Source organism: Pipra filicauda, unplaced genomic scaffold, assembly GCF_003945595.2.
Source record: "Pipra filicauda isolate LSUMZ 115617 unplaced genomic scaffold, ASM394559v2 scaffold8_size5757611_pilon, whole genome shotgun sequence".
NCBI lineage: Eukaryota > Metazoa > Chordata > Aves > Passeriformes > Pipridae > Pipra > Pipra filicauda.
In genome coordinates, this window is record NW_024105087.1 from 2,514,268 (window position 1) to 2,542,131 (window position 27,864).

Below are 27,864 nucleotides of genomic sequence, written 5' to 3' on the forward strand. Positions count from 1 at the left end.
TGGGAAAAGCACATCCCAGTTTCCCATGGTACCTCAGTTTCATCTGCAACAAGATGTACCAAACTGAATGACTGGCGCAGCTTACATAACTCTGTGCTTTGTACAGGAAAATGGCCACAAAAAGGTGTCAAAGGAACACAGCAGCCATAATCGACCACCTGCACAGGCTCTTGCAACAGAATATAATCACCAGGTTCGCAGTCCTCTTTGTTGTGAGTCCTCATCACACTCGCATCAGTATGCAAATAACAACACTTCATCTGTGGTCATGCTGATGAGGCATTGGCTCTGGGCCATCCAGCTACTTCTCTGACCTTCTGACATCAGCAAGCCCACTTTTGCCAGATACATTGCACAAGCACGGCTTTTGCCAGATACCACTTAGCAGGTCAAAACCACAACAAGTGGTCACTCCCACATCTTGAGCAGCTGAGTCATTAGCAGGAAAAATAGGCAATGATTCACCATATATGCATAGGATGGGTGCATTGCAGTGGCTACGCTGTGCCTGGTTTACCAGCTGGCATGCCACAAAGAGAAATCTTTGCATACTTTCCAAACAGTATTTCACTATATGCTAATGACATAAAAAGCCAGAAAGCTTATTGAGACATCACCATTGATGACTACAGATGACCCAGAAGTCTGGGACTTGTAGATCCTTATCTATAGGTACTTTGCACTGTAGGCACATACAGCAGTATACCACCAATAAACACGGATTTGCACAGAAAAGACATTGGAGTAATTTTAGGAATATTAACTTAAACTTCTTGAAAGTCATGCTCGCATTTCAAGCACATCTAATACCTGTGAATACACGACTGATTCCTCTTCTACATTTTACTCTGTCCCACTTGTGGCGTTACAAAAAGTGGCTCAGCTTTGTTCCCTAATGTATGCAATGAATACTTCACCTGCACAAGTGAGAAACTGAGCCTGCAGGCAGGCAGAATAAGGCATTACTGAGGATTCCCTTTGAGATGGAAAAATGAACAATCATCAAACCCCAGTATTAATGCAGGATATCAAAAGATGCCTCAGCGGAGGTCATGCAACTTACCTGTCTTCTCATTTCCAAAGCCAAATTAGCACAAACATTCTTTGAAGTACCAGTGTTTACCCAGGAGCTGTTAAATCATCGCTGGGTACTAGCAAAGACCTAATGACTAAGCATAAACATTTTGCACCTCATTTCAGCTGTGCATGCTGCTTTGAACACGTGCTGTAGTCACAGAGTGTGCTCTGGTCCCCCAGCGTTCAACTTCAGAAAAGGGCTTGTGGTCCACCAAAGAAAAGCCTGTTCTGGGAAAGTCTTCAGACCACAGGATCACACACCGGCAGTCATTACTCACCTGCCAGCACAGGCAGCGTGTCACCTACCCCCTTTCTCACCTGTGTTTATCTGGCAGCTGGTCTGTTTTTCATTAAATAGCATGAAAACAATATAAGTTGACCTGCTTGCACCCAGTTCCTGGAGTCGTCTGTTTAGTCCTTCTCCGCTGCCATGTTCTCACAAAAGAAGTAGAAAAAAACAACCAAACAAAAATTCTTGAGAGAAAGAGAGACAAGGAGACAGCTACTTGTGGAACATCATATCTTCCCAGCTCCCAGGAACTAGCATTTGCTCTTGCCGGAGTCCCTCTCTGGATGCAGTAGCACTGGATGACATACAGTGGGATTTTGTGCTCTGGTTTTTTTGGTGCTTTTTCTCTTTCCTTTGGATGATTATTAAATGTGTTCACTTCTCCAATATTTGTCTCTTTGGTCTAGAAATAGAACAGAAATAATATTTCAGCTGAGTGAGAAAACGCTGACTTCTGATGTTTTCCACAATAGATGGGTTGATGTGAATATGAAAGATGATGTACTTGATTTGCTTTGCTTTCACCATCCTCTAGAGACTTTAATCTATCCAGAAAAGAAGTGTCTGCTTTTCTCTTCCTATGAGACTGGCAGTTCATCATCTTGTAAGACAGAGTTATTCTAAAAACAAAAAAGAAGAATTCATAAGGCAACTTGATGAGTTTGACTCATCCTCTTTGTAGACAACTTCCTCTATGAGGTTATGATGAGATATGTTTAATTGGTCAGCTACCATCAAAAAGGTGATACTGGATTCAGTGCTCAAACTTTGAAAGAAAGGGGTTTTCTGTCTGTTACCAATTTGTTGAACTGAAATGGTCAGATTCGGCTCTTAAAACTGGCCTAAAGCAACACGTTAATGTCATGTTTGATTACGAATGTAAGCTTATTTGCATACTTCCAAATATTTGTTTTCGCTCATTTTATTTCCCAAAGGGAAGGGGAAAATGCTTCAAACATCATACAACAAAATAAATATTTCTGAAGCCATGTTTTCTTATTTTCATAAAGCTTTTTTTTAAAATTCTCACAGTAGGAAAGTTATACATTAAATGTTATTAACAAGGATGTTCCTGATTCACTTATATATGAGGATAAGTTTGACCAGCACAGAGAAAGCTGTAAGATGGTGCAGAACAAGAGATCCCTTGCTCGATAAACACCAGCAGAGCCATGGCACCTCCTTACACATGACAACCTGTCCTTTACCTGATGGAGCACCACTTGCAGCCATTCAGCTTTAAGGTTTTCCATCAGCAAAAAAAAGCAGGAGACTTACTCTTCAGTTTAGTTCCCGGTACCTCTAGCTCAAATTCTGGTAAATACAGCCTTTCCCTGCTTTTATCGGACACACAAAGCCCCAGGTGGCACAAAAAATATGTAAGGGCATAAAACAAATGGATGTTGAGCAAGAGCTTCTGCTTTTCTTCCCTAGTCATATGAGGATAAGGTGACATTCAATTACATTAAAAATTGGCAGGTTTGACTAAAGGAGGTCCTCTTTCACATAATTAATGGATGGAAGTCCTGGCCCCAGGATGTCATTGAAAAGAAGTGCTACTACTTGACTCCAGTGAATCTGCATATGCTCCAAACCCAGACCTGGGAATGCAGTCATTTCCCTGGGACTCCCCAGGATCAATAGTCTGCAAGATCCAGAGATGACTCTTTGAAAGGATTTTACAGGAAAAGAACCAGAAAAAAAGGCCTCCTTTGACATGTCACTAAACGTTTGTTACGTACAACATCTGTACAGCAATTCTGAAGATCTAATTCATCAGCAACAAGTAGTAACGTGTAGCTTTTCACAACTAGCAGAGTACTGACAGTTCTGCCAAGGCTAGGGGATTCATTGCTAACGATTTAAGAATTTAAGATGATTAGTGCTTTTGGACAACCTTTATCAGCTACAAAATCTTTAGAAATTCTACATTTTCATTTTCATCATGGACTGCATTTCTTCTGTTGACATTGATGTTTATTTTGATGATCTAAAATCAGATCAGAAATCTGCTTCAAGTAGTACATCAGCAAAATCAATAATAAAGTAAACAAATGTCTCCTGTCAGGTGGATAGTTTTTGAAGGAATACTGAGTATACCCTGTGACTAGGGACAATAGGTAGGTAGTCCTGATTCCTTAGTAACCAGCAACTTTTTTGCCATGTTTTTAGCAAGCATTTTCAGACACATCTAATTGCATGATAAAAGTAACATCTTCAAGGGGTTGGAAGACACCCGTGAAGCTGTCTGATTTGTCTCCCCGAGACCTAGAGTGGTATGAATTGGGTATGTTCTGCAGTAACACAATAGTCTTTCATTTCAAGTTTTATTTATAACAGAAGGAGGTGCCTTTGAGAGTGCTGGCATCCAGATAACTAATGGGGAAAATGAAACAACAGGTGGAGCCAGTATCTGCCCAAATTGCAGCACAAGTGCACCAGAGTTGTTGACAGGGTGTCCTTTTCAGCGTATAAGAAATATCAGACTGGAATTTAATTTTGTAGTTCAAGTAACATGAAAGTATCGTACATCACAGCTTGACTAAGAAGAGGGACAGATTATGCTGGATATCTTTACTAGATACTGCACCTATAAAAACTGAGGCATACAAACAGTTTTAGTAGGTAAGACAAAGTTGTGTCTCACTCAATGTTCTACTCCCAGCTCTAGGAATGCCCACAGAAGAGTAGGACAAGCAACAGCTCCAGTACAAAGATGTGCTAGCTTGTCTTAGAAGACCAGTTCCTGAATTTCTGTACTTCAAAGTAAGTGTTGGAGCAGGAAGATTAAGGACCCGCTTTTCCTCAGAAACGCTCATGAGAAGTAGATACACAGAGAGAGATGTCATTTTCAATGCTGTAACCCAAGTAATTTGAAATTAGTACAGCTGTATTGTTCGAGGTTGAAAGGGACACATGATTATTAAAAAAAATCAGCTTCACCAAGCCATTTATCTTATTTTCTTCACTTACAGAGGATAAGATCATGACAGTGTGATGAGGCAATTGCTCCTCTCTCCTTGCAGAATGTCTCTCCAGGTTCTTTTGGACAGGAAAGAAAACTGCAGAGAGGTGCAAGGCACTGCTACCCCTGATGCCAGCAGCAGGCACCCACAAACCCACTGGACAGCCCAAAACTGAAGCAGTCTTAGGAGTGTTGGTGAGCTGGTTGCATTTGTCCCAATGATCAGAATACTCCAAATACCAGCTTCTGTGAGAGCCTTTAATCCTTACAAAAACTTTATGTATATAAGAAGGGATGGAGAATTTAGGCAGAGCACCTAAATATTATTTTAATTGATATTTGCCCTTTGTAGCAATTCAGCCCAGTGCCTGAAGTGCTAAAATACCAAACCGAAATGCATCTGACATGCCAAATACACCCAGTCAAGATAAGCACCTGAAAGTTAGGATTTCCACCAGAATTAAAAGCACTTTATCTATCGAGGTTTGCAGTTCACTATTTATAGCACAGCTAGGTGGGTCCAGGTTCTTGCAGCCTTAAGCATATGAATAGTTCCATTCACTACCACTGCTTAGGAGGGCAAGGACTGGAACAGCATCTTTCACTGTCTCTTTCACCATTAGCAACTGCCAGTGCCAAGGCTACTGAGCAGATGTGTGATAACCCACTACCCCTTCTCAATCCCAGCTTACGGTGGCAAATCATGGCTAAATCCACGGCAGTCGCTGCTGTTATGGCAGGAGTCAAACAGCTGTGAGCTAAGTGGCATCAGGATCAGATCATCTGCTTACAGCCTCATATGTTTCCAAAACATTCTCTGATGGGGCTGAAATTTTCCATGATTGATCTCTGGCCAAAGGCAACTTCTCTTTTTTTTTTTTTTTTTTTTTTTTTTTCTTTTAAGTATAAGCAAACCCTTCATTTTCAAGAGAGAAGATGTTGGAAAGAGGGCAGAGCAATCCTGTGAGGAACAATTCTGTAACCCACAGCCTTTGTATCCTCATAATGAAAAATATGATTTATTACCATAAGACAGCTAACTACTAAAAAAGGCCAGAAAAAGTGTTATTGGACTGTTTTTGTTGTGCTTCTTATACAAGAACAACTCCTGCATATATTTGTCCTGTAATTGTATGTATTGTGGAACAGTGGAAATCAGAAAGTAATCACTATACAGCTTTAAACAGAATGGGAGCTAATAAACCTGACTACAAAACAAATAAATCTTTTTCTCTGTAGTTCCAAGAGTGTAAAAGTATCCTTTATTTTGCAGAGCTTATGCAGGGGTCTAACCCACTAGTCCCACACCCAGGAGAAAGAACAAACTCAAAGCTAGCCATCAGAACAGACCTGAAGAGAAGGCCAGCTCATTTGCAAGTGAACAGTTTACACAAACACCAAAAAGTGCAGACCCATTTTAAAAAGTGGTATAACTGTTAAAAATAATTTAAAAAAGGAAATCTATGAATGTATCTTCTACCATTTGTTGCTGACTTTTGGATAAACTATCTCTTTACTAACTTGGAGCAGAAGATGGAGAGCCTGCTTTAGTTTCTCCAGGTTTTTGTTTCCAGCTCAGTGGTTTCTGTCTGAGCGCAGCCCAGATTCCCCGCGAGGTCAGCAGCCATTCAAAATCACTCCTGCTCCCGAGGACCAGCCAAGCCTCATTATATTTCTGTGCAAACATCCTCCTGAAATCGCAGCTCCACTGACAAACAGTTTTGCACAGCAGAAAACAACGGGGTAAATCACACTGAGCTACAAGTCGCCACTTTAGAGTTCCCAGTGAATCTATAAAAAGCATGTAAGAGCATAGAGGCACAAAATCTTTAAACATGACAAAAGCGGGCAGTGCCTGTGTGTTGGTCTAAGGAGGTGTTCAGGAAGCATGCAAGGGTCGATTTGATAAGATGGTCACACATCTAATGGGTTCCAAATGCACACAGTGAGAACCCAGCCCTGGCTCAATAGCAGCATGAGTTGATCAGCAAAAAGGTTGGTCTACAATGGGAGTCTAACACAGAAGGGGAAAAAAATCCCCTTAGTTCACAATGGGAAGATATAGAGCTGCTTGAAGGGGAGGTCTCATTTCATAGAGATGATAGTAAGCACTGACCCCCTCCCACGCTTCCTCTGCCTCCATCTCTCTCTGCTGGTGTTTGTGGTCCCCATTAAGTCACATCTCCTTCCCATACTTGGAAAATGAAGGATGGATTTTGTTGGATTTCAGTTATTTATTGTTTGTATATCCAAAGATAGAAATTACATTACATTCATGGCAAACACAAGTGGTGTATAGGTGATACCATGACACAAATATCATCTGGGAAGCACCAGTGAAGCAGTCTCAAACCTGGCGAGTTACCTAATCAATCACAGACGGCCTGTGAAGTCTCAGGCAAATCACACACCTGCAGTACAGGATCCGGCAGCAAGCCTGTATCAGATGCCTGTATCCCCAAATTCCTGTCTCACTGTCCTTTAAGGGCTATTTCTACACAATCCCAGACTTTTTCAATAGTGCTGATATCTCACTCTTAAGCATCGCACAAGCTTCTCCTCAGCTCCCCCGATAACTCAATTAAATACATTTCACATTTTAATAGTTCTTTAAAAAGAGAGATCAAGTGAAATGAGGATTTTCTTTCCACCCAGGGATGCCATAAACACCAGGCTTCAGAGCCAACCTCACTGACATTGGACATCTTTGTCTCTGCACTACATTGCTTCAGCAAAGGCCGTGGGAAATGCAACCTCCCCCAGAGCCTACAGAATCACAGAACCATAGAATGGTTTGGGTTGGAAGGAACATCAGAGATCATTTAGTTCCAAACCTCCTGCCATGGTCAGGGACACCTTCCACTAGACCAAATTGCTCAAAGCCCCATCCAACCTGGTCTTGAACACTGCCAGGCATAGGGCATCCACAATTTCTCTGTGCCAGCGTCTCACCATCCTTAAAGTAAAAAATTTTTTCCTAATATCTAATCTAAACCTACTTTCAGTTTAAAGCTGTTCCCCCTTTTTCTATCACTACATGCTCTTGTAAAAAGTCCCTCTTCATCTTTTCAAGGCTGGAGATTCCAGCCCCATAAAGCACAGGATGCTCTGAGACCAAACTTTCTTCATTAAGGGGGAGTGGCATCCAAAGACACTGTCTTTCTTCCCCAGTCGAAAGGAAAGAGCTGACCTCCAGGTGGAGAGCAGGAGTTAGGGCTTCTTTCCGCAGGGGGCTGGGTGGCAAAGGCTGCCAGGGGCCAGGGGGTGGCTGCTTGGTCAATGTGGCTGCTGACTGCAGTGCTCTGTGTGGACAGCCAGTGTGAGTGGGGAAAGCAGTGGCTGCTGAGTCTGGCTGTGCTGGGGACATGGGGTGCTGCTCCTGTGGCGTGGGTTGCTGCCAGAGTCCCGAAATCACACTCAGCCCTTGCTGCAGCAGCAATGCTGGGTGGCATTGCTGAGATACAAGTCTTTGCTGCCGACTTGTATGACTAATGTCAAGAGAGGGCTTTGGTTTATGATTCTGGATTTCATCAAGAATCCTTCCTAAAGTCTAAATTTAAGCTTCTGCCTTCTGTCGGCAAGCTGGGGAGAGCTGCCTCCTCTGCCGCAGGGACTGCGCGCTTAATGCGGGTTAAGGAAGAGAGGCACAAAAATAGTGTGGCAATGAGTGACCACAGAAGCACCATAGTTAGACATGGTTTCTTTAGTGCCAGAAGCATGCAACTCATTTTGCCAGACAAGAATCTTCCTCCCAGAGAGGCTCCCAAAGAGCCTATCATCAGTTTTTTAAACTGTTTGCAGTTTGCTGGCTGAAGCTTTCCAGTGGAGTTGGTCTTGCCTAGGGGCTGTAAACTTGCAGGGTTGGAAAACACAGTGTTGATGTATTCTTGCCAAATCCAGCTTGTTCCTTGGATTGTTTCCTTCCTCTAATCACTGTTTATCTTTACATGGGCCAGATTGGCCCATTTCTTCCACTCTTTCACTAGTCTCTGCAACAGATATATGATCTCCGAAATTCTTTCTTTGGCTGACCACGATTCATTCATCAGGGAATAAATTTATCCTCTTTTTTGGAAATTAATTACCACTGAGTGAATTTCCAAAGGCAATTCTAACACCTCAGTCACCTTGGATTTCCAGGTGTCACACAAGCACTACCCTGTGTGCATCCAGGATTTCCTCTTTTAGCAAAGCATCTGCCACCAACATCCCACAAAAGCCCTAGACTCCAGCTTTAGGAGAGGAGTCAGATGCTGTGCACTTCCCCCAACTCTGGTAGGCACTGAAAAGAGCTACCCAAAACCTGCCCTCGGCTGAGTTTCTAAGCAAGGATTTTCACTGAGCCAACTGCATTTCTGATTTCTACTTTCTTTCTCATGATATTTGTTTTGATTCTCTCTACTGACCTCTGTTGCTCCTATACTCCCATTTGCTTAATGTTCTGTTATTGTTACTTACATTTCAGTATATATTCTGCTCTTAATAGGTAAGATAGATGAACAAAAGATTATCATCCCTTTTGGCAGATAAACAAGTGAGAAAGTGGGAAAATTAGGTTGTTCCCTCACAGATTGCAGCACAGTCACTAGGAGAGCCTCAGCCCCTTGCATTTGGTACACTGATCCTGATTATGATCCCATAATTTTCCACGTGAACCCATTCCAGTTTGTACTGATTCGGAAGAGATGAGTGTTCTTTAATGGTACCTCTAGCTGCCTGGGACAGCAATACTTTTATACTGAAGAGAGGGGAAGTAACTGGCCACTAAAACAACAGGAGGCAGATTCAGCCCTCACATAAGTGAAAGCAACTCTGTTTTGCCAAGCCTGAATTTGCCTCTGTATCCATAGCATTGCATTTTTTAAGTTCCTCTGGCCAGAATGAAAAGGGGTTTGGTAACCCAAAGAAACCATAAAGCCCAGCTCTGAACTGGCTATAACACAGCCGGCTGCCATCTATGACAGCTGGAGATCATTGGGCTGCGGACGCGGTGCCAGCGTGCAGATCCATCACCCATTGCCCCCCGCAGGGAAGCGAGGACCATCGCCAGACTATTCCCATCTTGCAGCCAGAACCATGAGGCTGAAGCAGCTCTGCTGCCATCTCACGCTGTGCTTCTTCTGGCCTGCCTCCCCCGAGAGCCTGCTCTCCGCCGACGGGAGCGGAAGCCGGGGCTGAGCACAGCAGTGCTGCACAGGGCCCCGTGGGCCACACCGTGGGAATTTTCACACATTAGCCTCTGCAGAACTCCCACTTAGGAATAGAAATCGCAAGTTTGGGGCAAAAAGCCTTTGCCAAGGCCCCTTAATTGGATGAGTTTGTATTCAATTTCCCGGTGGCTGTGAGGTATATTTATATACCATTTCCAACTTCTTTCCTCTTGAGCACATATTAAACATTTGGGTGTGCAGATCCTTATGGAAGAATTGATACGAAGAATTTATGAAAGTCTTGTAAATACTGCCCATGTAAGAGGGCACAGAGAGGGGTGATGTCCAGGCAGCTGGAATAAATGGGTGGGTTCCTGTCATTGCCAGAGTCATCTCTGCCAGCAATGAGTTAGACTTTATTCAAAACAGTGACATCAACTTGCAGGTAGTAAAAGCATAAAAATTTCTCGGGACTTCCCTGGCAGTGTTCAAGGCCAGGCTGGATGAGGCTTTGAGCAACCTGGTGTCTTCAAGGTTTGTTTAGGTGTCTTTAAGGTCCCTTGCAACTCAAACTCTTTTATGATTCTACGGCATCTGAAGCTGTCGTGAAATGCTTATGATATAATTGTGTTACCCTACCTGTGCTTTTTTCCATGTAAATAAAATTACTAAACTGACTTTTTTTACGTAATCTTCTTTCCCATTAAAAAAAAATAGAGAGAGGCACAAATGCAGCACATACAAATGCGACAGTATTTACAAAATTCAAAGCTCCAGCAAACATAAGACAGTGATCCAGAATAACTGATTCTCCAGAGAAAACAGGAGAAATGAAAAAAAAGATAATGATCCCTGTGATGCTGAGGCTGGCCATGAGCGAGAAGCAACAAAACCTCTCCGCTGACCTTGGTGAGAAGTCCTTCCTGTCCTCTTCCCTACAGCAGCCTCAGCCAAATTCAAAGATACCACAGATGGCAACATACCCCTTGTCCACAGCTCATAGCCAAAAGGCTACACCCTTTTGTGGTCTTGATTCCATTGGCCAGTGTGGTATCTCAATTTAGGCTCTTAGAGCCTTGTGAAAATTGTGGAAGGTGACTGCTGCACGTAGGAGGAATTTTCCTGTGCCTCATTTCCTCTCCAAGACACCTGCACTATGGAGAACTCTATAAAAGGCCACCATTTCATTTAAGAAAAAGAAAAAAAGAAAAAAAAAAAAAGAAAAAAAAGTAAATGCTTTCAAGAAAGGGTCTAATCAGATTCAGTTCCTTCAGTGCTTGCTGGAATAATCATGATGAACTCTGTCAGTGTTAATGGGGGTGTTATAAGTATCTGTGTAGGACTGCCTCTGTAATTCAGCATTAATTAGCTGAATCATTATTTTAGAGTGTTACTGAATTATCTTATAATTACTACCTAACTTGGTGCTTGTAAATGAGGCAACAGAAGGAAATGGCAATTCTTTTAAATGTACTTAAAATTAAGAAGGCATAATAAACACTCCATTCTGTCCTTTTGAGAAGATTTTTTATCTTCTGCAAGATGTAAGGCTAGTACAACTGCTTTCATCTATGCCTTGTAGATTTATTACAATCATTATAACAAATGGAAATGAATATTATTCAGGTTTATTACCCCATAGTATATCTTTATGAACATGCAGGAAACCATGTTGCTTCTTTATCCACTGCCCATAAAGAGAAAGAAAAAAAATCCTGCCTGGGAAAACAGACTATTGTGATTAAAAAAAGATCATTTGATTCTCCTAATATAACTGTTTTGCTAATAACTTATCTGCTCTGATTCCCAACACAATCAGACCTAATTGTTACTCACTAAGAAGCCTCATTACAGCTTGACTGGGAAGGTAGTTAGGAAATACCATGTACATTTTTGTTGTCACTGATTCTTCTCTGGAAGTGCTAATTCTGTGGTACAAAGTCTATCTCACCGTATTCCCCGGCCTCAAGTGTGCAGAAGCAAGGGGGAAGAAAGGGAATATACTTGTCACCAGGCAAATCAGAAAAGCTTCTCACGCCTCGCTGGTTTGGGTTCAGGAGCTTGGGATTGTCTTTGAACGCTGGGGGCAAGCACTTTTGCTCAGATTGTCACATGTTCCCAAAAGACTATTCTCCATAATTTTTCGCAGGATTTTTCAATGCCACAGACACATGTTTATAAAGTCATGAAGAAGCACGCCAAGCAAACTTCTCCTTATACTCAGGCTTTTACTGGAAAGTACTTTTCGTAACTTCTCTGCTCAGACTCAAAGAGATTGTCCAGGTCAACAGATCTGAGCTCTGCAAGACCAAAGGGGAGTCAATGTTGTGCAACCAGTTGTACCAGCAACCAGACATTTTTGGCGTGCTTTAGTTTTTCAGGGTGTATTCAGAGGTCTGCAGCAGGCACTCACAGTCTGCATTCTCTTACCACATACTTCTTATGCAGGACTCATAGCACACCTATAACCTCCATTTTCTTGATATTTTGCCGTCAGAGCTCAGGGCACGTTAGTACTTGAATTCTTTAGCATCTAAGTGGTTCTAATCGCAAACAAAAATCAATACATATACACATATATATACATACATATATATATATATATATATGTGAGGAATAGAGACACTTGAAAAATAGAGACACTGTTCACTTGTGGTGAACAGATTTCCAGCCTGACTATTCTCAAATACATTGCTTCTGCAACACTAAATATTATATGCAGTTTGAAATAGTGTAATAGTTTATTGTGGATGATTGCTGGGAGGATGTTACTGATAGAATGAAGGTATGAAACATTAAATCACACTTAACTTTTATATCTATGAAAAAAAGATGATGTTCATACCCTGGCATGTTTACTGCTTTGAGACGCAGCCTGTTATTTATTAGGGTTCACTCTGTAGTTCTTAGAAATGGCAGAATATTACTATTGTGATTGTTCTTCTTGCTAGAATCATGATGATATTCATGCTCTACACAGAGCAGTTTAAATCATGGGAAAAATGCATAGCATGGTTAAACAATATGGTGGCAAACATAGTCCACAAATAACCACAACTTACGTGTAGTACTCTTCAACACGTGCAAGGAGAACATTTTTCTTTCCTTAAGTTTCTCAACCCTCTTATCAAAGATCAGTCGATTAAAAATGTGTATCATAGTTGGTCTTCAAAAGCAACCTTCCAAATAGGCAGCAGCGGTCGATTATTAGGAAACACAACCTGAAAAGTAGAATATAAAACATTTGAAAGTTTAAATGATGGAAATATGATGGAAAAATTTTGGTTGGAAAAGACTTCAGGAACTGATCTCATTCTCAGTGCAGGACTAACTTTAACGTTTTGTTAAACGTTAACTAACTTTAACGTTTCATTAAGCGTTATATGAGACCTCAAGATCTCACATAAGCAATTTGCCTACTTCTCAAACTTTCCAAAGCTCCAAGTGGCAAAATGCATCTCTCTATTCAGCTTACATCCAGAACAACCCAGTTTGGGTGCATTTAGATTTGTAACTCCTACCTGCACTGCTAATATCAGCACAGCAGCAGTTTTACATATTAGCAAAGCTGCCAACCACCTTGAAGATCCCACTTCCAATCGTACATGACATTTCTGAACACTACAAAACATCTCCACAGTGAGTGAATTCTTCTCTTTGCTTTCATTTTAAAATACAAATTTCAGCTGAATTAGCTCAGCTGTTTCTAAGGAACAGACAAAAGAATAAGCTTTCTGCTGAAAAACCTAGTGCCCTCCCATAACTCTGGAGCAAGGACAAGAAACTCTGTCAAAGAACAGTTTCTCTGTGCAGTTTCTGTGCAGGTCCACCCACGTTTTGTTAAAGGATGAGCTCTATAAAAATTGTGATTGAATCCACTCAGTGTGGACTTGTTAAACTTTAACAGATACTGCCTGTGAGGATGCCAGACTCATGGGGTATGTCTGAACCTCTCTCCACTTTTATGGAGAGAGTCAGGGTGGGACTCCTGCACAAGAAAGACAGGAGTTGATCTGCACACCAATCCCTGCTGCCAGGGGATGAAAACCTGGTCACAGGGAGTGGCCAGGAGTTTGCTGTCACATGCACCATGTTGGCTGCAGGACATGGACACTAAGTGGAGGATGATAGAAAGTGGGTGGGGAGCAACTGTGGCACAGGGAGAAGGAAGCCTAGGACAAAAGTCCAGAGACTGCTACTAGTGGAACCAGAAGGAGCAAAGCATGGATGGGGAGGCTGGAGAGGGAAGAGAGCAGGTACCGAGCAAGGAGCCTATGGTGGGGAGTGGTACCTTGCTATCAAGCCTTGGACCAACCAAGTGGGCAGAGTCCAAGGGGTCAACACTGAGAGAGGGATCATGAAGTCAGGAATGAGCTAGAAAATACAAGGAAGGCAGAATAGTTTGCTCATGGTGCTCATCACTACCAGTCCTGAGTGCTCTACAAACATCAATGATTTCATTTTCACAGCATGTTGTGAACTGTGGTGATACTATTAACAACATTTTAAAAGAAAATCTAAAACCTGGGGAGAAGGAGTTCCAAAGTTTCTACTGTTCTTGTTGTCTGTTCTGAGTCATTATTTGTTTTTCTCAAAGCATTTACCACTACATATTTCAGGCATTCATAGTTCATTACAGATGTAGCTGTTCATATGTCTGAAAACCAGAAGCCACAGCCAAATGTCTGTAAAAGACTAAATTAAGGATAACCCGTGAAAAAATAGGTACAAGCAACTACGTAACATCCTAATGGGACTCTTTGGCAGAGCTGGAATAGGAACCAGTTCCCACAGTGCAATGCTCAGCTGAGGCTCCCTGTGCTCCAGACTTTCTAGCACGCCTCCACTTTCAGTTGGGCACCCTAGAAAAATCTGTCGTGGGCTGGTTTAGAAGAAGGAATTTTTCAAGATGGAAGGATAATTTAAAAAGTCATGAGAAGAAAAAAATGGCAGGAAATAGTATTAAAATGTTGACGAATATGCTTAGTTTTCCCTACTGCTCCATCATCTCACTGCTCAGTGTGACTTGTGACTCTAACTTTCTCCAGGAAAGGCACAACCCAGAGAGCTCTCAATGACATCTTCCCTGCTCCCATAAGCTATTTAGCCATCCAGAATAAATCTCCTGGGAGGTGTTTTTCTTCTCTAGCCCACAATTAAATGACTTCTTCTTGACTGCCTCTTCCTGTTTATGCATTCCTCCTTCCCAGTGATTGGGCTCGGTGGCTGAAGCGTCACGTCTTTCTGCAAGGGGTGACATCCTTCCTTCCCTCCCTCCTGAAAGTTACTCCCTTAAATTTTCTGCTGTGTATCTTAATTAGCACATTGCCATCTTTAGGCATCAGGACACTTTCTCCTACTTAAAACCTCCCTGAAATACAATCACGTTACCTTGCACATCATAGAGTATGAAAACGTTTAATGATGAAAGCTCTTTTTAAGGTTCAGTCTGTTGAACCTGATGAGATTTTTCAATACCCCGCTGTGTTAAATCTCCCCGTACACAGACAAATGGAACAAAAGGTTTAAGAACGAAATAGTTTAGGCTGCACAGTCGACATCTCAATTTGTTAGATTAGGGAAACGGTCTTGCACCTGCCCTGATTTTAGCACTGGGAGGTTAACTCTAGTTTCAAGGCATTAGCTTGAAAGCAAATAAAATATGTTTACTCAGTTAGGTTTGAACATGTGTTGCCTCAGTTGCCTGATAGCCTACCATGACATTTATAATCATGTTGATTCTTACTATTAGGTTAAATCTTTGTACTGTAACTTTTGTGGTATTTTTTTGTGTGCAAATGCCAAAGGAAAAAAAAAAAGGAAAAAATATGCAGAAGTACAGTATGTTTGATTTCTCTTAGATTCATCCAGTGTTCAGATAACATGGTCTTATTTCCTCTTGGGTTTCTTATTAAGAATCTCATTTTAGGAAACATTTTACATCCATTTCACACTCTTTCAGGCACGAAACTATTTGCCTGTGAGCTGGTGCCATCACTGAAAAAATCTTAATTCCTGATTTCTGATGATCTTTTTGTTGGGATTTACTGACAGCATCCATTGCCCATCTCAGCATTCCATTTCTGCAGAGTAGGGCAGCTCTTTGTAGCCCACCAGAAGGAGGTTCACAGCAAAAGTCAAACAATGGTTATCCTAAAAAAGTTTGTCTGACAGATCCTCATACGTCATTTCTTGGCATCTATCTGTCAAATTATTTGGCAGTTCTCTCCATATGAATTGTAGCAGTTTAGCTGTAACAATTTCCAGATCAAAGCTGTCAATCACTAAGCAATTCCCACAAGGACATGGAAAAGGACCTGACAGGAAAATTAGCTAAAGCTGCAATAATCTAGAAGATGTGAAAAAGGTTGGAAAAAAGAATTCCCAAGTTATACGGATTGAAGTTCAATTATTGTTTTCCTTGGTACAATTTAAGACAGTGAGCTATCATAGCCAATAGATCCGCAGGCAAAAATCTAGAAAGTGAATTGCAATTCATCTTTTTCCTTGGCATTCCCTCCTTTTCCAATTAAATATACTTTTCTTTTCTTCTCCATTATTCTGAGGAGGCAGTAAACCTCAGTCTAAATGAGCATTTACATGAAAATCAGAGCTCTCCAAGGCATCCACTGAAACTCCTTTAATACAATATTTGCTTTAATTTGATTTTCTTTCTTGCTTGTGGGAGAGTTTTAATCACATTTGGTATGATTTATAATTGTATGCCCCCTTGTCCTGCAGAGGTCATTCCTTTCCTAAAACTGCATCATTTGACTAGAAAGAATTCCTTTTACAGCTCAGCAATCAATACTGTCCACAGGTGATAGTGAGCACAGTGCATTTTTTTTAAGAGTCTCTCAAATGTCAAAAACCTCACTTTAATCTCCAAGAAATACAATCTGTTTACATCACCTGCAGCCTCTTGGTTGTCTCCTTCAGGAAGACTTTCTTGGGCTCACTGAATAATCTCTTCTACTTTATTTTATGAAAAATCCAGCTTCATCATATATATTTCAAGCAAGTTTTACCTTCCTGAATACAAGTGAATCAGGGAATCATATTTTGTGATACTCCTTTATTTATCTCTCCAAGATATAAAACCACATACAAAGGGTTAGGATGCAAGCATCTTCTTAGATATGCTTCCATGATATTGATCTCACTTTGTTTTATTAAAATAATCTGCCACATGCTATTGAAACTGTCTTTCAAAGAAACAAATACTTCTTCTAAAGAGGGTACATTGAGGAAACATATTGCTCAAGTTATTAAAAATTAGCATTTAGCATTGTATTTATACAGGTACACTAAACCTTTACCAAGCATAGCATGATGTGCAACAAAATAAAAGCTAAAATCATCAGCAGAAGAGCCAAATTCTAGTATACAAAATAACTAATTTTTCTATTGCTAATCTGTGCTATGACATGCCAAAGCACTACCATGCCTGATGGAATACTGAACTCAAAGTTAAAAAAAAAAAAAAATTATGTAAAATACATATTCTGGGTCAGATTTTCTGTCCCCACATTTATCTCCACATATTTTGTTGCATGTCTACATGGTATTACATAAATATTTCATTAATTCAGTAAAGTAAGCACCTAGACACCTCTGTATGTGTATCTTCTGCTGAGCTGTGTGTGGTTTTGTTCTTACTGATCAGCCATATAACTGATAGAAAAATTAGGGTTCATCTCTTTCAGTCAGTGTGTATCCACATGATCTTGGAGTCTGAATTTTGTTAAGTTCCTCTTCCTTACAATCTGAAGCTCTTAACAAGTCGTTATTTATCTCCTAAACCAAATGATTTCCATTATTCACCTATCTCAGCTTCAGGACTTAGAGCTGTGGGAAAACCCAGATGATTTCTACATAGTTCTTTGGCTTCTTCTGGGGAAATTTGGGCTTTCTTTCAGAAACAGTGTGCATTACCCAGTCTCAGGTCAGCTATTCCATCTGAGTTATTCACTGGCTTAAAAGCGTTTCCCTCCCTATGTTGTAAATTATATCAGCCTTTCCAATTTTTTTTTCCTCTTCTTACTCTTAATAGAATATCCTTACAAGAAAGACAACAAACTTTGCATGTGAGCATTGCATGAAAAAAGTAGTACATAGACAGTTAACCTTTCTCCAGAAACCAGGTGAGGGACCAAAGTATGGCTCCTCATGAGTTAACATAGTCTGTAAAATAAATGAATATGCATTTCTGTAATGTATGTACTCTAACTTGTTCTACTTGCTTTTAGAGTGGCTATAGCCCAGTTGTGCATAAAGAATATACATATATATTTGCACACTGCTGTTTCACTTATTAAAGATAAGGTAGAAAACCACAGAGAAAACCTGCCAAGCACTGAGACAGGGTAAGAGCTGCAGCCTCTTGGGCTTGCCGTGCTCGCGGGAGGGGACATTCCCAAAGAAATCGCAAACATTTTCCTAACCAGAAATCCCCTGCACCACTCAGGAAATCCTGCCAGCCGGCAACAAAACACCCAGAGCCACTGGCAACTGAAGAGGTGAGTGAAACCACTTCATGCCATGCCAGAGACACTATCTTACCCCGTGGTACTTGGGGAAAGGTAAAACTCCTGCAGTCCCCTTCCTAGGGATATGGCTTTTTTTGACTACTCTAGCTGACAGAACTTATCAGTCACATTATTGAGTGGGAGACCCTGAAAAATATCATCCCCCAAATCAAAGTTGAGTATCAACAATATAACTGTCCATATGCTGCTCAGAAATGAACGCTCACACAGATGGTGCAAAGATATTAAGGGGTAAATCCAGAGAAGTAGTGTCTCCCAATCCTCTGAGCCACCAATTTAGTCACTGCCTGTCCTCATAATGCACCCCAAAACCTATTCCACCAGAGCATGGGATTTACTTTAAGGTTTCCAGTCTAACTGAAACCCTATCAGTCTGCTCAGCATCACAATGTCAAAATGTCCCTTTGTTTTTTCATCATCCTAGTAACGTGAAGCTTCCTGTTTCCAGATGTGCCACTGCCCTGAAAGCAGAAGGCACCTTATGGATAGATGCACAATCTCTGTTCCTCTGTGAGGATACAACAAAGTTGTAATGCTCTGTGAGGATTACTTTGTTGCCTGACAGTAACTTCTGCTGTGCCTTCGACTACCTTTATCAATGCTTTTATGAATGCTTCTCCTATGATAAGCAACATTTTGAAGAGTGCTCATTTCCATCTATAGGCATTAGCTGTGGGAAAAATCTGGTTTTGCTTATAGAAAACCCACTGTCCTTGAAAAAAAAGAAACCCATTCACCTGAACCAGGGTTATGTCAGAATATTATTAACTTTAATCCAACGAGTAAAAATAGAAAGGATGCACACCAATAACTGGAATCATATTTAATATTATGTTCTAGCAAGCCCCAAAGCAACATAATTATGTGGCCACTGCTGCATCAAACAAGGAATAACCACCGAAAACACTTGAAGGCATAAACTGTCATTTACAGATGGGCTTTGGATAAGATTTGCAACATGCAAGTCTGAGTCTCCCTTTCAGTTATTGAGGTGCAGGGAGCTGGGGAAGCAGAGGCAAGGGAGGATGATGGAGAGCCAGTTCTCTGATTTTGATCAACTCTCTTATCTTTCACCTCCGACTAAGGTTTCTTTGAACTTCTCTCTCTACTGGTCCACAACAACAGTGGAGTGTCGTGTTTTATTCTTCACCAAGGTCACTGGACAGTGTTGGAGAGCCTCACCTCAAATGTTGGCTATGAAGGCACCCTGTAAGAAGCACCTTTCTCACTTCACGTGAACCATACCACATTACCTTCCCGAGAACTGATATGCCTTTGCCAATCCTGTCCCACCTTCATGGAAATAAACTTTCAGGATAGGAGTTGTGAATGATTGCCCCTCTGTTACAATCCCTAAGGTGGTTCTCAAAAACCACTGCCAGCCTCTTCCCACCAATCCGCACCCCTGAGGCCCGGACCCAGACTGAACTAACGGGAAATTATCAAATCGATGTTTCAAATGAAGAACATTTCTGCTGCCCCCTTTTTCCAGTTCCACCTTCATCCTATTTTGACCACTACTGTTCTCAACTCTCTGTCTCCCCAGGGCAGCGGTCCTGGGTCACACACTACAGAACTCTCACCCACACTGTACTTAGAGCTTTGCCTCACCATTGACTCTCCACCTGCTGCAGGTGAAAGGGGCTCACAGGGAGAGGGGCCAGCTTGAGACTGTAGACATCCCCCTGCTCTCCCAGCCAGAATGCTGAGCCCCCCACATCAACACTGGCACTGGCTCTCTTTCAGTTCAGGGCCTTGTAAAAACAGAGTCTCTCCTCTCCTGAAGGAATGCTCCAAGCCTCCCACATTTCATTGGTCAGATTTTCCAAAGACTTCTGGTATTTTCCCCAGTATTGCTACCCTTAGTATACATGATTAAAAAACCTCCACAAAGACACAAATGGAAATAGAAAACAACAGGTTTTTGTTAGTGTGCTTCAAATGTTCATTATCTTCTTAATTTTGCTTTTGCAGCCTAAATTGTAGTCAACTTATAATGTCATTACTGGTATGAAAACCATCCTGTCAGGTTTCATGTACTCTATAAAGGTCATAGATACCCATTAATTTATACCACGTTTCCTTTTTGTTCTTAATTACCCAAATACTTTCCGCATTTTATATACATGCTTTCTGGGTTATGTGGCACCAAATTACTCTTCACTGTCCATCAAAAAGAAATGCATTCTTCATATTGCCCTAAGTATTAGAATTTTTCATATTAATCTGGATTACCTGCAATCCCTCCCTCTCTTCAATTTACCGATTATCAAGCTAGATGGGGAAGTTTTTAACTCAGTATCTATTTTGGTTTGTAAGGCGGGAGGTTGCATCATCTCTTTTATGAAGTATTACAGTAATCTCTGGATTCAGAAATTTCTTGCCTGTGTCAATTTGTCTTCTTTTTTATTTTAATCAGAAGTGGCATAGGGAAGTACCTTAGGCTGTTTTGACCAATTACACCTTCAATCCTAGAAATCATATTTTTGGCATGTTTGATTAAAATGGATCAATTAAAGGGGACATTTTGCCATTCCTTGACATGAACTCCTCACTTTTGGTCCCATCCCCTATTTTATTTCCCAAGAGTCACGGCACAATTAGAAGATTTTTTTTTTTTCCGTAATCAAACTGTAATAATTCTTTTTATAATGGTGCAATTATCTACTCTCATCTGGTTTCACCTCAGCTAGTTCAGTGAGTCATAGACCTTTACATCTACTGCATCTACGCCCACTGATGATCAACAAGGAACGACAGTCCCTGGGACTCATTTGCTCTCCACAATGGGTTTACAAGGAAGCACTTGCTCAGAACTAGACACCTTTCAGTATAAACTCTGAAATAAAAATGTGCACGCACAGTGTACTGCCTACTTTATTTATCCATTTGTTTATGATCCCCAGTAAAAGAAGGTCTAATTCTTTCTCTCCTGACAGTGTAAATCTTGTTACAATCACTGTTGTTGCAAGTATATAAAACTAATATAAACACTGTGAATTCAGCTGAGCATCCCTACTTCCTTAACAATCCTGTGTCTCCTTTCACTGTTCTTATGCATTCCTTTTACAGAAAAGCATAAAGGTTAGGACTTGAAAAGTGAAGCGCCTCTGCAGGACCAGCATCACACTGACAGTGTCTTCTCCCTGGAACAGAACCAAAGGAACCAGATTGAAAAGATCAGTACCTGCCCTTACATTTAGAAGTAGTCATGTCTTCCATGCAGCTGTTGAACATGAAAGATTTCTGATAGGCTCATGTTGTCAATTTTAAGTCATGCATAGAGGACATAACTGAACCACGCCAGAAGGAATTCTTGTTTGCTAAACCCTCTATCAGTCTTGCCCTGAACCAACTTTGACTCTTAAACAAGCAAGATTTCCTTTGAGTCGTGGTTGATCTTCCTTTAGAAATCCTGAGAGGGGTACATACTTTCTACTCTGTGACTGTCTAACCATAGCTAAGAATGGAATGCAAAATGAATAAATAAAGAAAAAACATATGAAATTACTTTCATTTGGCCTCTTATGCATTTGCTTTCCCTGTATATACAAAGGAGCGAATTTTGTTGTCAGAATTACTCACGAAAAGCACAGTTCAAAGTGGTCAGTGCATGAACAGCATGCATAGAAGCCAAAATGTAAATGTGCATGTACAAGAATTCGTGCCAGAAATTCTTGCACATTCATGGAAGTGACTCTTCTGATCAGGTTCGAGCAGGCAAGGTAACGTCAATCTTTAGCAGCTGTTGCTAATCCATACAATAAAAGCCCTGGTAGTATGGGTTTTCTAAACTCATTTCAATAATGAATACATTCAAACAGATCATGGTGCATTTTCCTTCCCCAGACAACAACCAAATGTGTTTTAACTTTACGTCACTCATGCTCATGCAGCAATTTTGGGAAGGCAACGGCTGAAAAGGAAATCTGGCCCCGCAATGAAAGGCAGTGAGTGAGCTGTGATTTGGGAAGTACTGAGCTTTGCACTTTGTAGCCTTCTTAGGGGACCTGACATAAATCCTGCAATCTCTTTATTTCTCCACTCCCTGTCTATAAAATGGTGATAATGCTTCTCTTCTTTCCAGAGCTCAGAAGAAATACATCTGTGTGGTACTTGGATGCTGTAGGTGCCAGGATTGTACAAGCACTGATAGAGACAGCACCGTTTTTGGAAACCAAGCTGAGCGATTGTCACTTAAACCAAAAGAGAATAAACCATAGCCAGGCAACTGGGTTGGTGAGGTTATCAACTTTCACCTATGAATCAGCCTGCGTATTTACATATGTTTGGGTTCACTAGGGACAAACCCATTCAGTGTGCCAAAATTTCTGTCACTCCTGGCTTGTGGGCCAAGTATTGGTGAGTTCAGTGGGAAAACAATGGAATACATGACCTTTCATTACCAGATATTTAGTCCAGGCCAGACAAACTCTAGTGTGACCTTTATCTTCAAAGCCAGGACACTTCCTCAGAATGCTGACTTATGGTTCCTTGTGACAAATCTGTATAAATCAACATGCACCTGACAAGGACCAGCTCTCCATGTTGTATAGGATTAACTGTCCAGCTTAGGCCCAGGTGACACATGAATGAGCTCCTTGAGTGGGACCATAGCCTACACAGGAAGTGAGCATTAAATATACAAAAAAAATCAACAAAATAAATCTATTTAAGTACTGCAACTTCCACCAAAATCAATAGATTTTTTTTTTCCTTTTCTGTTCTTGGCACATGTTAAATTAACACTTTTCTTGCGCATTCTCTTAATTCAGCTTCATAGCAATGCTCTCTTTGGTAGGTTCTTCACTGTACACTTCAGGGAGAGCCCAGCCAAAATCTCTCTTCTCACGGAAATACACATTGTTTAAAAAGCCAGAAAACAAAGGTCTTTCAAGTCTCAATATGAACATGATCTTGCAGGTTAATACCAAACCATCTCTCATTGCATAATATCTGAGAGCCGGCAATTTTAGGATTATAGAATAATCTGGAAAAGTACAAAAAAATTCTCCTTTTGCTGTAGGAGCTTTAAAGCTGCACCTTCATTCAGTCAGGAAGATAATTTTCTCTATGCAGCAAGTTTTGAATTCTGCTTATGACCTTCGTGTCATGACAATTTTGGTATTAACTTATTCCACACTAAAGTATTGCTACTAGAACTGTGAATAATCATCAAAATTAACTAGCCTATAGAGTGATTAAATAATTTTCTCCAATTTGCATTTGATATGTTTATTAAGTGCTGGAGGGTGCTATTTGCACTCTTATTTTTACTGCTGTTAAACACTACGTCTGGATTTTTGGCATAGGTGCAGTACTATTACGGTTACTACAAAATTTTTATCAGATTACAGCATGAGTTACCATTTGATACTGTAAAAATGCCAGTAGGTAGCAGATAAATATTAAGATGCAATTAGCTACCACTACCTTTCACTGCTTTGAATTCATTAATATCAAGATAAGGCTGCATTCTGTGGCAATGATAATTTTTTTACAAATCGCATTTTCTTACAAGTAACAGTGCAAGTAGTAAACAAGAGAGGAGTTGACAACAAACAATGTAAACATATACAGCCATATTAAAGCCACAAAAATACAAAGTACTGCCTATGTGTTATTCCTTACGCTTTGTTTGCCCTACCATTGTCTACAAGACCTATTACCCACAACAAGTAATTCTTTGTGAGATGATTTCATTTTGAAGCGGATGAAACTATTGGTGCTAATAGTCAATAAAAACTGTGATTTTTTAAATGTATTGGAAATATGTATTTTTAAATGCATGTTTTGGCCCTTTACACAAGCAAGTGGTTGCTAATGCAAATGTGTACTAGAAATGCAATTGTACTATACTTAGATGTGGTTCAACCACAGTTATAACAGGGCCATTAAAGAGCATTAAAAAAAAAAAAAAGAAAGACAAAAGGTAGAAAAGAAAGAATACAGAATACAGGTTAAAAGGGAACATGTTCTCTTGCTCAGCTAAAAGATTTATCTATAATTAGAAAAACAAAATTGTTCAACATTTGACTAGATAAATAAAATATTTATATCTCAGAGAACATAAGCATACCATACAGAAAACATGCTTACTTACAGTTTGTCTTGTAAAGAACTCTAAAGACTTTCATCATGGCTTGAGAAATTAGCTTTATCACAATTAGCTGGTGAGTTGGAGAAAACTGTGGACTCCTCTCTCAGAAGACTCACATCTGTTAGTCAGGGAAAGTAAACTCTCATCTGTCATCCCCAACGTTTTTCCAGTGTCTTCCCAAAATGCAACTACTCCTGATCAGCCATAAATCTCAAATAATCAAAACTACATGAGCTAAATGGCATAAAAATTAAACCTCCGGTGAATAATGTCAGGTAAGGGAATAATATGTGTGACCATGTGATTGCCTGCATTCCTGGGCTGGAGCTGGAGAGAAGTGGGAAATGCCCAGCTGCCTTAGTTGGAACCAACTCAAAACTTCATCCGCTTTGGTTCAGTTCTCAAAATAGGGCACATGACCTCTAAGTAAGATAGTACAGTATGCTGCTTTTACACTCCATTGCTGCTCCTGCAGCCCCTAATACCAATTCACTCACTTTACCAAGCATGGGAGGAGGTAAAATTTGACACTTGCTGAGTTTCAGTGTTATCTTGTTTTGTAATGCATTATCCATAGCAAATTTACCACTACCTTCAGGAACAGAGATGACATCTGCTACAGAGTGGCTTACACTTCTCTGTCTGCTGCTTTCAGTGTCATGTGTCTGACATGAGTTAACCTCTTATAAAATCTAACGAGAGGGAAGAGAATCGCTTGTTGGAGGTGTCCATGCTGCTCCTCTTGACCTACTTGGAAAACTATGACTCGACTCTTTGCGGCTTCCCCCATCGCAACACAGCTGCAGAAGGCAGTAAAACAGGACCACTTTTAACCGAATCAGAAATGTGCTATAAATACATTGTATGCCTTTGAATAACATTATTTCCAAACCTTGCAAAGCCCTTTAGTTACTTTATCAAGCCCACTACAGATCCTTTTTTCCCCCATGGAATTGGTATAATGAGAAAAGATAGCCTTTTCTCTTCACAGATAAAGATCCAAATTGCATTTTATAATCTGACAATTATGTAGTTTGATTTTTTTTTTAAATAAAACAGATAAACTCTCCTCCCTGTTCAAGATGAGATCTTAGTTGTTAGTGACAGCTGTTAAAATTCTGCTAAAAATAGATATGGTGTCAACCACTAAAAAGCTAAGTGCTCCTGTGAACCACAAGCAGAAAACAAATGAGGTTTCTCCTGAATTTGTGGAAAATCTGTGAGCATCTTGCATGTACCACAAAAGGTGCCTTATTCTTCCAGCAGCCATCGCTGTCTGTAACACAAGGGGAATGGAGGGGATCAGACGACTGGTATTAAGACAGAAGAACGGTATATTCCCTCAATTTTATTTTCTCTCTTCTTTTTGTCCCCAAAAATATAATAAAAAAGATGATGCAACACAAAGACTGAGGCTACCTCCAAGCATTTCAGATGTCTTTTTCATTTACACCTTTGCCCTGAAGAAAAAAAAAATCAGGAAGAGTAAAACAAAAAAAGTGCAACCAAAACCAAGTACACTGATACTATAAACTAACAAAAAAATAGTTGTTCTGTCTACATCAGTTATTAATAGAGCAGCTAATGTGCATAGGTGCTTTTTTCATAGCTGTGATTTGCCAGGTTCCTCACAGAGTTGTGTGGAACTTTTCTCTGCCTTGGAATTGCAGCCTCCAATCCGTCCACAGTAGCTCTGTTCAATTAATAAATGAGCTGTATTCTAAACCAGATGCATGACATGAAATGAGTAAAGAGAGAGAGAACAGAATTGTTCACATTCAATGTTATAATATATCTCAGTAGGTCCCTCCTTTTTAGCTACATTATGGCTAAAAATAGAGCACTAGTGTAGGCACAGTGAAATATGATTTGCTTCCAATAATACAGTAAACTAATTGTGAAATTAAGCTATTGAATGTGCCGTTATCTCCGAGTCTGGCCTCACCAGCACTTTCTGCTTCCCTGTTTAACATTTATCAAGTTACCCACAAACTTTGACGGATGCAAACAACAGCTGATAAAATATCACCTTTTCCAAGGCCCCCGATCCCCGATGCCTACCGAGACTTCGGCACAGGTAAAATTCCCGGCGAGCAGCCCTTTTCCACGTTTAAAGACTTCACTGAGGCTATTAAAATAGGGCCAAGTTTTTCCTCCCTCCAACGCCTCGTTTTTTCCTTAAAGATGTTTAAATGAAGAGACATTCAGTGCCTTGATCTTAAAACACAATCAGTTTCAAAAGACTTTAGCCACAAGTGAAATATTAATTTAAAACCAGCATCGCTGTTAGCACCGATTTTTTTTTTTTTTTTTTTTTTTTTTTTCGTTGATGCCTGAAATCGGGGCAGATTTGCCCCACCGCAGCCCGGCGAGTGCAGCGCGGTCGCTCCCCCTTCCCACCCGTACCCCCGGGACCCAAGGGCACAGCGCGGGGCAGGAGGGACCCGGTTCCCCCCGCCTGGCAGCAGCGGGGATGAGCGGGACGGAAGGCGCAGGCCCGGCGCGGGCGAGGGGTTGCAGCCTCCTCCCGCAATCCTGTCCAGGGGCGCTCCGCTCCCCGCAGCCCGCCCGGGGGCCGAGCGGGGCGGTCGGAGCGGGGAGAGGAGGGGTGTTCCGCCGCCGCCGCCGCCAGGGCCGGGAGAGACGCTCCGCCTGGGGAAGGGCACGGGGAGACACTCCTCCTCCCCCGCCGCCCGCCCTGCCGCCCGCCCTCCTTCCCTTCCTCCGGCGGCTCCGCGAACCAGGAACCGCGGCGGCGGCGGGCTCCGTGCGTGAGAAACCCCGCGGCGCCGGGAGCCGCCGGGAGCCGCCGGGGCGGGCGGCGCGGGAGGGGGCGGCGGGGGCACTGCGAGGGGCCGGGCAGCACCGGAGGGGGCGGGAGGGGGGGGGAGAGGAAAAAGTTTACACCCTCGCCACTCTCCTCCCTCCTCTTCCTTGGTGGCGCAGATGGGAGTTTTACCTGGAATGACATAAGTTTGCTTTTTTTTTTTTGAGGGTTTGTTTTTTAATTTTTTTTTTTTTGGAGGGTATATCCCTCCCTCTCCGCCCCCTTTTCTCTACTCTTCCCCCCTCCCCAAAATCCCCTTTCCTCCCTCGCCGGTGGTGGATCCACCCCCCGCTCCCCTCCGCCGGCGGGCGAGGGTGTGACCCGCGGGAACACCCACCCACCTAGGCGTCCATGGTGGGAGCTGTCCGCCGAGCTGAGCCGAGCCGCGGGCACCCCGCCTGCCGCCGCCGCCGCAGCCCCCTCCTGCCGCCCGGCCGCGCTCCCGGCGCTTGCTCCGCGTACTTTTTTTTCCTCTTTTCTTTTTTTTTTTTTTTTCTTTTCCCTGGGTGGTGGTGCGGGCTCCCGGATGGTTCGCTGCCAGTAGCCGGGGGCCGCGCCTCCTCCCCCCGCCGCGCCACCATGTCGTAGGGGAGGTGAGTGCAGCGCGGAGCCTTGCGCGGGGCGAGGAGCGGCGCGGGGGGCAGCGGGGTGGGTGCCCGACGCACCGTCCGGCGTATCCAGGTCACGGCCAGTCCCGTCCCCATCCGTGAAAACTTCGCGGGAAGGACACGTCCATTGCTCGGCAGCGCCCGCGGGGAAGCGCGGCGGCGGCGGCTGCTGCTCCGCGGGTCACGCCGCGGGCGCTGGGAGCCGCCGCCTCGGCCCGTGAGTGCGGGTCGATATTTGGCAGAATAGGAGAAACGAGAGGGGCACGTGACACCCCCAAATCCTGGGGATGTTGGCGCTT

The 27,864-nt window shown here is 42.0% G+C and overlaps 1 protein-coding gene and 1 long non-coding RNA gene across 2 annotated transcripts in view; one reads left to right on the forward strand and one right to left on the reverse strand.

Annotated features, from left to right (window-relative positions):
- Window positions 1-583: 583 nt before the first annotated feature.
- Window positions 584-27,365, reverse strand: LOC120325251. The gene is made up of 3 exons (XR_005567155.1): window positions 27,299-27,365; window positions 12,544-12,702; window positions 584-1,769 (listed from the first exon to the last, which is right to left on the reverse strand). It is a non-coding gene; the product is annotated as an uncharacterized LOC120325251 (long non-coding RNA).
- An 80-nt stretch (window positions 27,366-27,445) lies between these two features.
- Window positions 27,446-27,864, forward strand: part of NR3C2 (nuclear receptor subfamily 3 group C member 2) — a 205,386-nt gene continuing 204,967 nt past the window's right edge. Inside the window, exon 1 of the mRNA XM_027732834.2 lies at window positions 27,446-27,550. The gene's annotated coding sequence lies outside the window, so the exon portion shown is untranslated. The remainder of the gene's footprint in view (window positions 27,551-27,864) is intronic.